The sequence below is a fragment of the Prinia subflava genome, chromosome 1 (genome assembly GCF_021018805.1).
Source record: "Prinia subflava isolate CZ2003 ecotype Zambia chromosome 1, Cam_Psub_1.2, whole genome shotgun sequence".
In the NCBI taxonomy this organism is placed as follows: domain Eukaryota; kingdom Metazoa; phylum Chordata; class Aves; order Passeriformes; family Cisticolidae; genus Prinia; species Prinia subflava.
This window is the reverse complement of record NC_086247.1, coordinates 123832465-123849369: the sequence shown is the minus strand read 5'-3', so window position 1 is coordinate 123849369 and position 16905 is coordinate 123832465.

Below are 16905 nucleotides of genomic sequence, written 5' to 3'. Positions count from 1 at the left end.
TGAAGTTTTCACTCTGAGGGTGGTGAGGCACTGGAACAGGCTGGTCTTAAAACTTGTGAATGCCCCATCCCTGGGAGTGTTCATGATTAGATCAGATGGGGCTCTGAGGAACCTGGTCCAGTGTACCTGGTCCAGGAACCTGTTTCTGTCCATGGCATGGGAGCTGGAACTAAATTATCTTCAAGGTCCCTTCAAACCCAGACCATTCTATGAGTCTACGATTTTGAAATGCCATAACATGGTAAAATCAGGCTCATACATGCCTTCTAGTTAGTTTTAATAATAAATTGTCAAGTTGGGTTTTAGTGATTTTGATAAGCTTCTGAAACAGTAGGAGACAATTCACTTTTTTTATTCATAACAGAACTGTTTATGGTGGCAGATTTTTATTGAAGCAGTAATTCAACTAACAATTGCACTGTCAACTCATATCTCTAGGCAGCAAAACAAAAGCAGACATTTGTATTGAACACATATTTCATTGCTAAGTGTTACAGGAATTTTAATTTGTAACCTCTCAAAGTAAATAAATAACTTTTTCTTCTCTTTCTATTTAATGATTCCCCCTCCCAATCAATCAATTTTTCCCTTTGACATAATTTTTTTTCTATTTTTGGAGCTATCAGTTGTAGGCTACAGCAGGCAATTTCCTATGGACTCCTTCATCAACAGATGTGAAGTCTTTATCCTTCAAGTCAAATTGCAAGTGCAGGGAGGAGACTGAAGAATTTGCATCTTTGCCTTGGGAAAGCTCAAATAGTTAGTATTTGATGCTTGACTCCATCTTGTCTGTGCCACTTTTAAGCTGGAACAGAAACATCTTCACCAAAACTTCTCTCCTACAAGTTCTTCTTCCCTAGCAGTGAACACCATGAGCTCAGATAAATTCCCAACACTGGTACCAGAAGCTTTATAGTCTGAATGAAAGCTTGGATCTTGCCGTAGCTGTGAGCCACATCCTTTGAGAATATATTTCATATATTATATCTTTATGAAATATGTATTCTGATAAGTAAGTTTGTTGTTTTTTCACAAAGTAAGTTTGTTGTTACTTTGTCTGTATGGCAACAACTTTCAGCACTACTCACTATTCACTGTGATAACGGTTATAATAAACATTCACTAAAGTAAAATAAAATAGAGGAGATGTCTCCTGATTTTTTACTGGACCTTGAGCAGTGAGACAGACATATACTTCCCTTGGCTGTGTTTTCTGTGTACTCTTTAGGATGGGATGCAGGGGTGGACTCCAGAGCTGCTTGAGCCAGTGGAAAGTCCAGTGCCTCTACCAGGAAAACCAGCTCAGCCCACGTACTTTACTTTATTGAGAAGTATGAGATACAGTTGCAACTTTCACAGTCTCTCCTGGAAGTCAGACATTTTGAGCTTTGGACATCTAATGTTCAGCTTCTTGTCAGAAAGTGTATAATAATTACATTTGAAAGGTTTTGATGCAGTGTAATCTGAATTAAACAAACTTTATAAAAAGATAGTAAGATGTGTTGCATTTCTTATATATGATAGAAATGTTGTCTGTCATAAATGTTCCATCAGGACATGTTTCAAAAGAAATTTCATGCTCCATGCAATCACACACAAAACCACAAGTAAATAACAATTGCTTTCCACACAACTGTGGCAATTTAACTAGCTTTAAAGTGGATACTGTTAAAGATTTCAATTTAGTGAAATATCAGTCCTCCTTGATTAATGATGTTATGGCTATGAATTTTTTTATTTATTTTTAATCTGGTGTATTGATCATACTGAATAATTTGCAAATGCGGTTAGTTACTGAATTGTGTGGAAAAATTCTACTTGAAGTGGAAAGATAACAGAAAATAGTGTGAAGTGTAATTCAAACAATTGCAAAGTAGCTGGAATTAGGGTGTGTTTTGTCAGTTTCATAGTTTTGACTTTGTTATTTTTTTTCATATTCCAGTGTTTCCCCCTCCCCCCGCCTTTCCTTTTGTGCTCTGGGATAATTTAGAAATAGCTAGTGATCTCATCGATCCTGTCAGGTGGTATAGTGAAGTAAATAAGGTCATTTAAGGCTTATCTTTAATATGCAATGTCATTATTTTTTTCTGTGGGTCAAATCTGCAGGGCTTAATATAATTTGAAGCAGATTTAGTCCTGTCAGCCACTGGCTTAGATTTTGAATTGAACTTTAAAAACTAAGACTGCATCAGCCTTTAGAAAAGCATTCCCTAAGTATTATATATATATGGATAGCACTAATCCTGTCACTTTCTACTCTATTTTTCCACAGTACCTTTTCTAAATGGATCTGGATTTATTTTTTCCCATGTTTTTGTTTTGGTTTGGTTTGTTTTCAGTTGGGGGAGGTGTTTGGATTTTTTCTATTTTCCTGCTTTTGATTTGCTGTTCTGCATGAAAAATCTGTACATTGCCAAGAACCCTCAACCTCATTTTCCTGCACCTCTTGGAAGTCACTCAGCATTTCTCAAGGTTAGACTCAGTGTTAAAATCATCACAGTTGAGATTCATTTCTAATTTTAGATGTGACACCATCTTTTGTGACATGATGTGACCATATTTGTGAGGAAGAGGTCAAGACAGCAAGAATCATATCTTTAGCCTTGTATTTAATATAAAACAACAAAGATGAGGAAATCTCAAAAGAGGTGATTTTGCTGGGCTACTGTCTCTTTATCCTCATATAAATAAGAAAATACAAAGCAATCCAGGAACTTTAGCAACTAAACTGTCAGGATTTTCTTAAAACAAAGGATAGAATGGAAAATCGACCTAATAGTTATTACTATATGGAAATACAGAAAACAAGGGAACAGCTGGCTTGATGCCAGGTTAGTGATGATGCTTTTCACACCAGCCCCACTAGTGTATTTGTGGAGCTCATAAAGGAGAGCTTACAGCTGAAGGCAATGGTGCACTGTAGGCATGACCCAACCTTCACTGCATACCTCTAACATTAGCTCACTATGGTTATTTTAAGCTTTTCTTTTAATATAACCTAGTAATTTCTTTGCTATTTTTGCTTAGTTGGTATAAAGCACCTGTAAACACCAGGGCTCAACATCCTGGTAACATGATAGACGTCACTGCCTTTTGTTATTGTTACTTCTAGAAAGTTTATTTTATCATGAAAACAGACTGAGTCACTCAGATTAGCTTTTTTTAAAAAATAAACCTTGTGTGTTGATGTTATATCTTCTCCTTGAGCAGTTTATCTTTCTACTGCTTGATATTTGTCAATATTCAGCTAATAAAGGAAGACTGGTGCCCATCTTGCAGATCCATGGATGTCAAGCTCTGTGCATGTGTGAGTGTTAAGTGCAAAGGTAAGAGTTGCTTCAAAATAGTCTCCTACTGTCTCTGTAGCACCATCCATGCACATTGTTCCTAAAGTGAAAAATAGAAAGTGCCCCTCCACAAGAACACACTCTTGAAATGAAAATATAAGGATTTAGCAGATTTAGATGGAAAAGTATCCACAGAGAACTGAAGGAATTGTTGAAATTTGGACACCTAGATGTGTTCAGAAAGCCTTGTTGCATGCTTTGCAAGCTCATCCTGTTTAGTGACGTTGAACATATACTTTTAAGTCATTGTGTCTTGTTCAGTCTCAGAGTGATAAACAATGTGGTTTTTCCTAAAGTGCCATTTTTCTGTGTTTGTTTTTCTAGTAGACTTCCAAGTTGCATAGTAACTATCCCTCTTCTGCAATCACCTTCCGCTCCTCCTTTTCTATTCAGGGTGCAGCTCCCTTTCTGTGCACAGTGAAAAGAGTGTTTTCTGTTATGGAACAAAAAGCCTGCCTTTGTTTCATGTTTCCCAAAAATATGGTTTTATACCTCTTAACAAGGGCTAAAGCTGCCTCTGGAGAGATTACAAATGGTGAAAATTAAGTATACAAGCATTATAGTATATTGTCAGTGTCCTTACATCTCCTTTGACATGGTGAGTCAAAAGGAAATTACGCTTTTTGGATGCTTGCCCTTTCAGTTGGGATTACACCAATTTATCACATGAAAATGCTGAATTCAAGAATCACCTCATTTAAGTCACAAAACTGGAGAGTTCTCTACCAATTTTGTTGGCTTTTAAAGAGCTAGACATTTCCAAGGGGAAAGAGCGCGAGGTTAAGAGCAATGGAACTTAAAATGTAAAATGATTTCTGAATGCTATAATCACCACTGTACTCTCCAAAAAAAAAAAAAAAAAAAAAGGATGTGACAAAATGACAAAATTATCAGTGTTTGAAGTTTACTTTGAATTTGAGAACTTAGATGGAGAATTTCTGTAGCTGAGACAACAAATCCTGCAGCATCTCTATAGACAGGAAAGATGAAAGTTTACAAGTACAATAAGAAAACAAGCAATAAAGACCTCATTCTGAATTAGATTTGATGAAGAATGTTCAGGCTGTTAATAAGTAAAGAAATTGCAGTGCACAATGTCTATTAAAGGATCAAAGAGGAAGAAGCAAATGTGTGAAATACAGTGATAAATATAGACTGATGGTGATTAAAAAAAATAGTGATCAGAAGCTTCTTGGAGAAGAGATTGTGGAATACTCCTTGGAGAAACTATAGAAAGTAAATACAAGAGAAGAAACCATAAATGAGAGAGGCATTCATCTGTGCATGAAAAGAATGGCAGAGCTGATAAATGTTTGACATGAGCTGTTTGTTAAGGAATGCTTTGCATCTATTTTTGAGTTCAACATTCAGCAGAGATTATGGCAGTTAAAACCTTGTGAAGTGAATTCTGAATTAGTGGGTTTGGAATAAATATGAATTCTAAGTATTACAGGGTATTTTCTTAGCTGATAGCAGACCAGTGGAAGAACTTTTCTTGCAGAAGCACAGGCTGTTGGCCAATGTGTGAAATATCTCCCAGCACCTGGCAGTACAGGAAAGGAGCAATGGCAGTGGTAGTACGATGACAGTCCAAAGCCACAGCCTCTTCTTTTATCTGATGGGAGACACTTCATGTTTATCATCATCACATGAAGCCTCTTCCAAGTAATTTTTTCAGCCTGGTTGGAAATATCTTGGCTGTATGTCTGAACTCCCCACTTGGTCAGATAGGGAGGGAAAGAATCTTTTTATCTGGTAATGACAGTGATTTTCTGAGCAAAGGAGCTCAAATCCTTGTGTGACTTAGAGGAGGGTTTTGGGAGACTTCTTCACAAGCAAGATAATAGCATGGGAGAAACTTTAGAAGTGTCTTTTGTCTGAGATTTTACTAAGAGAATGATGGAGAAGTCACCATTTCAGCAGTGGATGAAAGGTGGAGTTAAAGGGGAAGAGCAGACAGTCATGTTTGTGCAGTAATGAAGAAAGACTAACAGAATGAAGGAAAACTGTAGAAGAGATGGTCCTCAGTTACTGGTTTTTCCCTTGGAAAACACCATCCTTTTTGATCAGAATAGTAAACAAAGAAGGAAAAGATTGCATTTATAAACAGGTCCCACAATACAAGGACTGTTCTGGTCAGTTTGTAAAGAACATCCTACAGAAATATTTACCCTATTGGCAAATGAGATTTCCAGACTCATGAGAAAAGCATCAAGAGGATGAGTTAATTTAATGTTGATGAGAGCAGAGACAATTTATCATGGTCAATCGTTATTTAAATATTCTTGTTCCAAAAATGTACCAAAGCTATCTGTCCATGCCAGGTCTGGCTGGAGATGAAATAAAAGGAGCAGGATACTGTATATGGGCACAGGTTCAGCTAAATGGGAAGAAAAGTCCTTCAGTTGATCTCATTAACTTGTCAATGTACAACAGAGTGAATGGCAGAAATATTTACTCAAAGGCATGCATTTAGTTTTTAGGTATTTATTGCTTTTTTAAAAATTCATTGTCTTGAGCTAAAATTGATGTCTTTTTTCTTTAGAACTAAGCATTTAATGTCTACGGGAGTGAGATTTGCTGCTTGCCACAACTATTGCTAAGCTGTCTTTTTTCTCCTTGTGAATGGAAATATCAGTAAGTTGTAAGCCTGAGAATCTAGACATAGAAAATATTTTTAGCTGTGGGGTTTTTTTTTTTTTGCAAGTGGCAATGTTCTGTAGTTTACAGAACTACATAAAATGTTCTGAAGAGAAGGACAAGTTAAGGGAACACAGGTAAAAACAGAAAGCTTTTGAAATATGAAAGCAAGCAGAGTCTTTTTGTGTTTGTCTCTAGCTTTTGAAGAAAAAACATGTACTCTTGTGGTTTAGGGAAATCATATACAATTTTATTTTAGAAATAATCATCTATCTGAGGTAATGTAGGCTCTACAAAGCATTGACAGCCATGGGTAGTAATCAGTGTTGCAAATTCCCTGTGGAAGGATGCAGACTACCAGTTGCTAACTGACTGTGTGATGTAGAAATAGTTTGGCAAAAGTATTTTAGCTGAAAGAAAGAGTGTGTTCTCTTCCATGATGTCTGAGGACCCTTAAAGCACTTGTGTTCTAAACAATAATGTGAAACATACTGCTGTTTGTTTCCTTTGGACAGATGGGGAGCTGAAACATAGGGTGTATGGGATCACAGATTTCACTGGAAATCTGTGATCAGCAATTGCAACTCAACACTGCTCAATCCTAGTCCCCTAACTATTTTGGGTTTTTTAAACATTCATTAACCATCCCACATGGGCACTTCTAAGAGATATATGATGAATACATAGATGTAAAAATGTCACATTATCATTTTGAATGTTACCTCAGGAAAAGGAGAAACCTGTATTAAAAAAAAAGTAGTCAAAAAAAGTCCGCTGGTGTTTTGTATCTCATAGCTGTGTGAATGAAAAGCAATTTCTTCCTGGTCCTGCCAGACTAGGACTTCTGCAGGTGTCGCTTTCTGCCAGTGAAAAATTACATTGTTTCACATAGAGGAAAAAAAAGTTACTTTGTCAGATATGGGAACTGCTCATCCATGAGAGTCAGAAATAGGTTATTTCATGGTCTGAATGACAGTGAACGGCACAACCCGTGTTAAGGCGGGTTTGCTGTGTTGTATGTGAAATCAGGTAATGATACTGTACTTTCCAATATGACAAGGGTTCAACCCCCTCACAGATTGGGTAAGATAATATCATATCTTGCCTGCAAATTGAAAAGTTAAAAACTATATTATTAATTTCAATGATGGACAGAATTAATTCCCTTCAAGTCTGTGTGTTGAGCAGAACAGCACATAACAAGCCTTACTGTGTATGGTTTTTTCTCTTCCAAAGACAATAAAAATAAATATAAACCTTATCAAATGGTGTGGCCAAATGATATGGATTGTTTATCAGTCTCTCCCGTGATGTCAGCAGTGTTGAGAATGTCCCTTTGTCTGCTCAGTGCATAAACGGCACACTGATTGCTGCCTCCTCTGAGACAGGAAAATTACAGGCTAGTGGGGGAGATGTGCACACAAGCATTTAAAGATGTGGAGGAAACCAGAGTCCATTAGCTAGTCTAAGTCCTAAAGGCAACCTAAATTTCATCTGAATTTCTGTGAAAAGTAGAGGCATCAGCTGAAGTCTTGTAGAAATTGCCTAACCCAATATTCCTTTTTTCTGCATCATCACAAAATAGTGTGTTCTGTATAGACAGTAATTAAAGAATACTGTTCTCCTTTTCAAAGGAGACCTTAATTGTTCCTTTAACTAACACAATTTAGATCGATACCCACATGGCTACAAATTGTTAGAACCTTGAGGCTCTAAAAAAACCTGTTTCTAGTTCTAAGATTTCTGCCCCGCTATAGTGTCCAAAATATATTTGAGTGCTGTTGGCTTTGTGCATATCTTTGCTAGTTTGAATAGTCAGTTATGTTGATAGATATAGATATAGATATAGATATAGATATAGATATAGATATAGATATAGATATAGATATAGATATAGATATAGATATAGATATAGATATAGATATAGATATAGACATATAATAGCATGGCCATATAGGTTTTCTGTGATTCATCAATGTTTTCAATATGCAAATCTTCTGCATAAACCTGTCATATCAGTTAGTAAAGAGTTCTGTGTTAGTATAGCACTGTCAGGAGTCCTTTGAACCTCTGTCACTGTGCCTGTGGCTTGATGAGGCAGAGGATCTCATAAGGATAAAAAGTTCCTTCTTTTCATGCTTGGACTTTTGGGGTCTTGCTTTTTTTGCCTGTGCTTTTTGAGCTGTACTGGAAAACTGATCTGATCAGATCTGATTTCCTTTCAAATGAATAAATACATGTAAAATCTTGCCATCAGACCAAGGACACCAAAGTAGCAGGAGCACAGAAGGAACTCCTTAACATGATGTGCCAGTGAAGCCTGCATCCCATCCGAGTAAACATCATTCTACTGATCAGCGGTGCAGCGGTGCCAAGACTGTAGCAATAGCTGCTCTGATTTAAATGTTCCAAAAATATGTTGTTTAGCACACATGGTCCTCTTTACAGGATGGCCATATTTAGGATGCTGGAGAAATGGCAGTCCTCAGGTTCATGCAGGAGAAACACATTCTTTTCCAATGCAACTTGAGAAGTAATTACTGAAGGAGTTACCATCATCATTCGATCCAGCCCTCCCCAGCTGCAGGTCACTCTGAAGGAGGTACATAGCCACTAATGGCCTACTGACCACCTCTGTCCTTTCCTTCTCACACTGCAGCTGTATGCACAAACCCCTTTGTGGCATCCTGTGACAAGCTTGTGGTCTTTGGATCAGAGGGCAAAGTATCACGAAACAGCCGAGTTCCAGAAAAAGCATGTGAGAAATGAAAGTACATCCCAAACTTGTTTGTTGCTGGTGCCTGCAGTGCTAAATAAGTTGGTGAAAAATGAAATGGGAGCCATAGGACTGTAAAAGGTTGACTGATGAAATATTTCTGTTGGCAACCATCCTGGTGTATTTCCAGCCTGACATGCTTTTTGCTAGGTATGCCTTGGAGATTTCTCCTTGCAAAAATAGTTAGTTGCTCAACTTCTCAACTTATTCATTCTCTGTTGGATCCCAGAATAGCACACTATCTTTCTGAATTGCTGGAGGCTTTCTGCTGCAACTGAGAGGGCACTAAATGAACAAAAGTACATACAATGATTTAGGGCCCAAGTCAATAAAATATTCGATCATCACATGTTTTACACGAGACACTTGCTGATGTAGCTTTTAGCTTTTGTTGTTGTTGTTGTTGTTGTTGTTTATGTCAGTGTACTTGCACTTTAGTATTTCAGCTGTGGTGTGTGACACCAGTAGCTGAAAGTGCTTTAAATCTGTTAAAATTTTTATACACACACCTATGAGATTTATACATATCACGTCTTTATGAGAAATGTGCTTTGTATGCCTGTAAACAGTGATGGAAAGGAAAGTGTGTGATTAAATAGCTTACAGTAGCATTTTATTTGAAGTTTCTAAATAAAACCAGCTCTGCTGTTTTACTTCAAGTAAATTATTCCTTAAATGCAAGGTTGTCACATTTGTGCATGGTCCAAAAATGGAGACAAGCATTTCTTCAGAATGGTTAGCAAACTAATATTATAAAACACAAAGATGTTATTTTTAGAAGCAATGTCACTGGCAATTAAAAAAAAAAAAAAAAAGTTTGACCAAACTTAAGCCTGTTTCATCACATTGGTAATTAACTTATGTGGGGTTTTTTTCAGCCTTATTATTACAGCACATCTATTTTTAGTTAAGGTGGTGCCCAATCTTGCTGCATCCCTTTTTCAGATAACGCAAAACCAGTCTCATGGCTTTAGTCATCATCCTTTGTCTTCTGAGATGTGGAAAGCTGCTAAGTCATGGCAAGTAAACCATTTGCTAACTCTATATTCATTTTTTAGTTGCCCAGGTTTACTGTCTCCACCTTTTCAGCTTTGCTTTTTTTTCTGAAATCCTGCAGAGGCAAGGAGGGAAGATAGAGAATGATATTAAAGATAATCTAGGTTGAGATTTCTTTATTTATACCTGTGGATACAGTCCATAGGTGATACATGCCACCTGATCTGTCTAGCTTTTGTACCTGGATACTTTTAGACAAGACTGCCAAGACTTACCCTGCGTATAGCATTATTTTGTGGGTGCTGAAAATGCACTCATTTTTTTCGTAGACTAATCTTCACACTTTGTTTGGATTATATTCAGATTTAAAAAAAAATCCAAATCTCTGTATTTAGTACTGAAATGTACTTAGCAGTGTATTTCACTGGCAAGTGCTTTAACAAGAGGAGAAGGGACTGGAAATGGAGTGCAATCACAGCATACATAGACCAGTCCATCTGTGACTGACAACTTGTGTGAGCCCTGGCTTGTGATACTGCAGATCCTCTGATTTGCTGACTGAAAGGTGTTGTTTTCTTGCCATTATCACCTGTCCTGCCACCCTGTTCTCTCAACTACTAATCAGCAAGATATGAAGTGCATAGATAACTGCTATGATATTTTTAGAACAGGCCTTGAGCCCAAGTTTGATGCGACATTTTGAATGGTCAAAGCTTAAGGTCATGGAAAATAGTCTGTCTTCTCTGCTCATGGCATTGGGATTCTAGCACTAGCAAGTTTCTTTTCACTTATTACTTCATTTTTGGACTGAAAATCCTTTCCCAGCAGCAATTAGGGTTGAAATTACCACAAGAGCTTTCCCCTCCCAGATTCTTTGCAAGACATAAATATATCTGATTGAAGTTGATTAGAATGGCAGTATTGTCTGGACATGGATTCAATGTATGATCTTCCTGCTTCCCCATGTTTTTAATGCAAAATATCAGTTCTGACCTGTGCAATTTTTTAGCCATTCCACAGTGGTTTGAGGCTCAGAAGAATCTGGCAAGTTTTTTGTGAACAATTCTCATTTTAGGAAATGAGGGCTTGGGACCAGCCTTGTCCCTTTGTCCTAGAGAGCTGGAGCATTTGCATCTTTCTCCTTTAAGCCAGAGATGGGGCAGAAAAGGGACATGTGGAAGCAGCAGGTGCCCTCCTCTGCTTGCTGAGGAGTGACTTTGCTGGGCATTTGCTTTGGCTTTCCTCTCCATTTGTTCCATCTCTTCTGTGGGATCAAGTGCCTAGCAAACTGAACATTGCAAGATTTGGCTAAATCAGCTTGAAGGATGGATAGAATCAGCCCCTTCTTAGGGCTGGTTTGGCCTTAGGAATACCAGTAGGATGCCCGTATTTACAAAAGTCAAGTTTGTGACACATTTGGCAGTGCCATAGTACATTGTTAAGGTATTTTCAGTTGCAGTAAGTAGCTGCATTAAGATTTTCAAGGTGGTTTGCTTAGCTAAAGGGAGAGGTTATATTTACTTGAAATGTTTTGTAATTTTCATTTCAGAGTTATGAAATCTTGCTTTCAATTGTATTTTGATTTTTCCCCTCTTTTGCAATCTATAAATTTGTTGGTTACACAAGGAAAATTAAGATCATATTGCTCCTCAGAAGAAGTCCTGGTTCTACTGAAATCAGGCAAAATATTTAGTTTACCAAATGAGGTCACAGTTTCATCCTTTTAGTATTGCGTCAAATCCACCAGCAGAGTAAAATCAGCTCCCAAGCTGGTGAATATTGATTACATTTTGGGTTGCAGATCTGCTCCTTACCCAAGTTAAAGAGGACAAAGAAAGTTATATGAAAACTGGATCTGGGTTCACTGAAGCATTTTGAAAAAAAAAAAAAAAAAAAAACAAACCAGGAGAAGACTGTTGCCATCCTGGCCCAGCTACCCGTGAGGATTTTGTGTGGTTTCATAACAGCATTATTGACCAGTATGAGAGATGACCTTTTCAGAACGCAGCAGTGGTCAATTTGTTACTGCTCTCAGGGGCATGTTTGTGCATCCAACACTGTTTCTCCATGTGCTTGAATGCTCCCCTGTGAGGGGTGGAGATGCTGGGAGAGGAAGGAGATCCAAGCAGGCAGCACAGTGGGAGAGACTGGTGTGTGCCCACAGCTGAGCACAGCTGCCTTCTCAGGTCCATTCCTTGGCCCACACATTAAAGGAGGCCCTTTTTAATGCTGTACGTAAAATGTTTTTTTCTTGGCCAAGCTCCCAATGGCTTGTAGTGACAGTTCTCTGGCTTAATTTTTTATTTTTTAATCTTTAAAAAGATAAAATTTGAAAGAGTAATTGTTCCAATTTACATTGGTATCTATCTAGTATAAATATGCTATAAATCTACTATAGCTTTATAATCAACTTGTAATATATTATGTAAAGCTACCTCATCAGTTCATGAATCCAAGCCTGTATTTAGAAAGACCGTATTTTTGAAATTTAATTATTTGATGTAAAAGGGCAGCTTTGAATAGCAAAATGAAGCAAACATTTTGTGGGTTCTTTTTTTTCCCCAAAGGCTTTTTTCCCAAGTTATTTACAGTGCACTCCATTGTTCTACTCTTGTAAAAACTTTTCCAGTATCATAGGAAAGTAAACACAGTTTGGATTTAAAAAAAAAGACAAAACAAAAATTAAGCCTCTGCTTCTCAGGAGAAGATGATTTCAAATAATAGAATTATTTCTGATATAGGAATAATTAGTTTAGTTTATTATATATTACTATGGATTTCAATTCCATCAATTAGGCAATACTTAGTTCTTATTACTGTTGAAGGTACCAGAAGTGCGAAATGGCTGGTGGACTTGGATGTACTTACATTAATGCTTGGACTCATGATCTTAGAGGTCTTTTTCAATCTAAACAATTCTATGATTCTACCCCCATGATTTGACCTTCTTAGAGTCATGAGGTAAGACCTGTCTTGGAGTTCTACAAAACCTGCCTTAAGCTTGACATACAGAACTGTTAAAGCTTTCTTTTCAGAGACATGGTCAATATTGATGTAAAGCTTACTTGGAGATTGCTGCAGTGTTTGAAGCATCCTTAAAATGCATTTCTATCTCTGGCTTGAATTTTTCTAATCAATGGGTTTTTCTTAAGCCTTATTTCTTAAAAGAAAGACCATTTTACTACCCCAATGGACATCTTGCCCTGTGTATCCAAGCCACCTCTGGGCTTTGTCAATAAACTTAGTATCACAGGTCTTTAAATTTCCAATTTTCAAAGGTTTTCCAAACACATTTTATGCATGTGGCACGTCTAGCCACCCTCAGTTTTTCAGTGTTTTTTTCAAGTATTTATACTGGGAGAAGTTACAGTATCCCAAGACACTCTATAATATCTGTATCATCTCACTGCTGTTATTCAGTACAAACTTGTTACATTCCCAAAGATTTTATTAGCCTTTTTTGGTCCTGGTGTAATCCTAGGAGCTTGTATTTGGTTGGCTGGCGTCTGCTATGATTCCAAATCCTTTGCATGGCCATTGAATTCCACAGTTCAGTTCTCCAGGCAGCACGCGTGGCCTACATTTCTTGTCTTAAATCCAAAAAGAGTCACTCAAGCCTGGGCATATATTTCAAGCTAGAGATGGTGTTCCTATTGGTTTTCCAGCCACGGGGATTTAGTTGTCTATTGTCCAGGAACAGTGAGATCTGACCTGCCTGTCTACCCATGATTAGGACATGCAGAGCAAAAGCCTGCATGGAGGTTCAGGTTATCTGCTCATTAGGTGTGCAACAAGCTTGAAAGGCCTGGAGGATGCTGAACATTTGGCAGCTGTTCCAGGGGATGTGCTCGAGGGTTCCTTTGTGCATGTGCACCCAGGGGTGCCTGGTGGAGCCAGGCAAGGCAGACACAGCGCTAACGTCTCTAAGGAAGGTGGGCATAGCTGTGAAGAGCCAGGAGATCTCAAATTGTTCATATCTCCTCTGAACTCGTTAATGGCATAGAAGGGACAAAGTGCCTTGCTGGTCTGAGGCATTTATTTGCCAGTATCTGATGTTGCTTTGGCTTGTGTTGTTTATGTGCAATTTACCTCAGTCTTGCCACAAAAGATGGAGACTTTAATTCCAGCCTGATAAACAACTTTGTCAACAGAATAAATGGATTTTGTATGCTTTCCCTAACCTAAGTATTTATTTACTTCATAGCTCTATATTAGTGTTAGGGTCTTTTTGTTACTTGAGCTTTGTGATTAAGGAAAGTACCTTTGAATTTATGAAACCCTTAAGCAAATGCTTCACTTAAGCCTTGTGCTTATAATCAACTATGTGCTGTTGAGGCGTTGTCCTGAATCTAAGACTTACTTTCTAATAGATTTATCTATGTGAACAAAAAATTGTATTTTAAGAGGAGAAAGAAGTGATGTCATCAACTAGTTACAAAACCCCTGAGCTAATTTGCATGAGAAAGATGCAAGGCTCTTTGTATTCTTATACAAGAGATGATAAGAGAGCCATACATTTATCTAGCATAGCACTCCTTATCCTCAAAACTCTGTAAAGTTTTATTCTCCCATTGTTTGTCACAAAATCCCCTAAAGCTACAGATATGCCTTTCTTTGTCCCAGAAAATTCCTTTGAAGCTTGAATTGAGCTAAAACACTAGAATTGCAGTTTTCTCCTCACTTAGAAAATGCCCATCACATGGTTTCCCAGCACCACAAAGAAAAGCACCATGCATTCCTGCACAGGCAATGCCAAGGCTTGCTGCACGGAGAATTGGTCGGAAACATTCCTGTACACTGTATTTCTAACCAGAGCACATGGAGTAAGTAATCCATTTTAACTCCTCCAGGGACTTGGAATATGGTCCCCTAGTTCCATGAGGGAGTGGGACCAGACCATTACAGCATCTCCTGATTTCTTTCTGCTCCCAAACCATCTGCTTCTCTGTGGTAATAGTCTTTTGCTGTTCGTTAACGTGGTTAATCCTCTATCATAAGCTGTAGTAATTTATGCTGGATTTTTGCGTTTCACGTGGTACTAATGGTATCTAATGAACTGTGGCTTCAGAAACATCTGTTCCATACAATAGTTAATTTTTTTCTTTCCTTTTTCTTTTTTTTTCTTTTTTTTTTTTTTTTTTTAATCCCAGTGATTTGATATACAGAAATAGTTAGGAAGTCTTTAGGCTGCAAAGATTAGAACTCAAACCTTCAGTACTGAAATAGGCCAAATTTAATACTACTCATGCACAACCTTAATTTAGCTCCCACTTGTTTATGAATTGTTTGACATTGATGCATGTTATTCACTGGCCAAATGAAAAAGGGACTGAAAGAAGGTTGAATGGGACACCTGTAAGACTGCAATGTCCTCATTTAAGGACATATGTCTCCTCATATGACTGGAAGAAATCAGTAATATACTATTTGTACTTTGAAATGAAAATAAAAATTTAAAAAAAAGAAAGAAAAAAAAGACAAAAGTATGACAATTATAATGTTGCAGAGTTAATAATGCAGTAAAAATCCTACCTCTTTCTAATTTTAGGGCTTCATTTCTTAGTCTTAATGTTGCAGTAATGTGGTTTCCAGATTTAATTTCCTTATATTTATTTGTTTTTAACAACTCAGAGGGAAAATAAGAGAAACACATTGTGAAAATGCTATAATGAGATCACAGTGCTACTAACATGCCTTACGTTTTCTATAAAGTGGCTGATTGCATTTAGAGTCACCACTAAATCATTTCAGCAGTTTACTCTTACCACCAGTGTCATTAAACTTCTCCAAGATTAGGAAATGCATTTGGAAAAACAGAAAAAATCCCCTCATGTTCCTGTATGAAAATGTCACCTTATAATATCCATAGCTTTAAAAATAAAAACCAGATTTACTTCAGGCATGAACCCTTTATCCTCCCCCTGTGGGACTCTTAAGGAGCTCTTTAAATTCACGTGATCATGCAGTTAAAGTCTGGGCTGACTCAGCAAAGTGTTTAACTATGTGCTTAAATTCTATTGCAATCAATAGAATTTGAGCATGTGCTTAAATACTATGTTGAAAAGAAATGGATTTACACATGTGCTTTAAACCTAAGCATGTACCAAAGTAGGCTTATAATATGTCAAAGCAAGTCGGAAGAATTCAGGTTGTAAAAACCCTACCTTTGGGGTGACTGACTTCATAAGTAAAATATTTTTATATAGTTTTTATGTATCATCTAAAGGGTAAAACATAATGCTGTAGTTATTATGGTCTGTGAATTAGTGAACATAGGATGGTTTGTGTGTCTGTCAGTTTAAAATATGTATGTCAGAATTAAGAACACTTGCAGCTAAATATCTAAATGTGCATTTTCTACTCTTGAATATAGTTTGCTTTTAGTTATTTACTGAAGTATTTGAAGTCATTTAGACCTGTGAACGCTATCTTTAAAAATGCAGCTGCATATATAAGAAGTTATAAACACATATGGGTACCTAATACCAGGATCCCACACTCCACAGTTTTCCATGTTCTGGCCTGTTTTTTACTTATTCCTCCCGTGTTTCCCTGTAATATGAAACTTGATTATTTTGAGGCGCTGAATCACCCAACAGCGTCATGTTCTCTTTGCCTGAAGGGCATAAGCAATTCCACTTTTTCTATTTACTTCTGTTTATAAAAAGCTTTTTCTGTCTTAGAGGAGATTGCTGTTTCTACTGTTTATACCTCTTGCACTGTGTTAAACTGCCCTGTACTGTGGAAAGGCCACAGATTTCCCATAAAGCATTTGGGTATTTTTATTTTCCAGAGAAAATGTTTATGATACCAAATTGTCAGCAGCCAATGATGCGATGATATGAGCTCTGCTCATCTGAAATCTTGCACTGTAACATCCTACCTGTCCCTGTGCTGCCCCTGCCCCTTTGCAGAGCTGGGTGCATGCCATCTGCAGAGCTTCACTGCTTCCTCGGGAGCAGCACTCCTGTGGAAAACAGGGGTAGGGAAGAGAAATGCCAAGGAGAGCAGGTTGGCAGCAAATGAGAGGTGCTAACTTGAGGATTCTGCAGTGAAAACCCCTGCTGCTGCCAGCTGCTCCAGTCTCTCTCTGTCCAGGGGCAGATCCTAACTCTCAGTGGGACCAGGTGATTTGGCACATGGGGG